This window comes from Nomia melanderi, unplaced genomic scaffold (assembly GCF_051020985.1).
Source record: "Nomia melanderi isolate GNS246 unplaced genomic scaffold, iyNomMela1 scaffold0014, whole genome shotgun sequence".
NCBI lineage: Eukaryota > Metazoa > Arthropoda > Insecta > Hymenoptera > Halictidae > Nomia > Nomia melanderi.
In genome coordinates this window covers 8,404,001-8,404,955 of record NW_027475130.1, presented here as the reverse complement: position 1 = coordinate 8,404,955, position 955 = coordinate 8,404,001, and positions in this window count along the sequence as shown.

Below are 955 nucleotides of genomic sequence, written 5' to 3'. Positions count from 1 at the left end.
TCTGGTGATATCTCGGGTGCTATTACAGATAGCGCAATAAATCATAGTGCATTGTCTGTAGGAGGCCCTGGCGCATGAATCTGGCCAGCGGGAACGACCTCGGACCACCAGCGGCCGAGAAAACCACCGTCTCATGGGGCCGGACACTCAGGGTCGGGGAAAAATCCAATATATATCTGGTGATATCTCGGGTGCTATTAGAGATAGCGCAATAAAACAAAGTGAATTGTCTGCAGGAGGCCCTGCTGCATGAATGTGTGCAGCGGGAACGACCTAGGACCACCAGGGGCCGAGAAAACTACAGTCTCATGGTGCCGCACACTCAGGGTCAGGGGAAAATCCAATATATATCTGGTGATATCTCGGGTGCTATTAGAGATAGCGCAATAAACCAAGGTGAATTATCTGCAGGAGGCCCTGGCGCATGAATCTGTGCAACGGGAACGACCCCGGACCACCAGGGGCCGAGAAAACGACAGTCTCAAGGGGCCGGACACTCAGAGTCAGGGGAAAATCCAATATATATCTGGTGATATCTCGGGTGCTATTACAGATAGCGCAACAAATCAAAGTGCATTGTCTGTAGGAGGCCCTGGCGCATGAATCTGTGCAGCGGGAACAACCTCGGACAACCAGGGGCCGAGAAAACCGCAGTCTCATGGGGCCGGACACTCAGGGTCAGGGAAAAATCCAATATATATCTGGTGATATCTCGGGCGCTATTAGAGATAGCGCAATAAGCCAAAGGGAATTATCTGCAGGAGGCCCTGGCGCATGCATCAGTGCAGCGGGAACGACCTAGGACCACCAGGGGCCGAGAAAACCACAGTCTCATGGGGCCGGACACTCAGGGTCAGGGGAAATCCAATATATATCTGGTGATATCTCGGATGCTATTAAAGATAGCGCAATAAATCAAAGTGCATTGTCTGTAGGAGGCCCTGGCGCATGAATC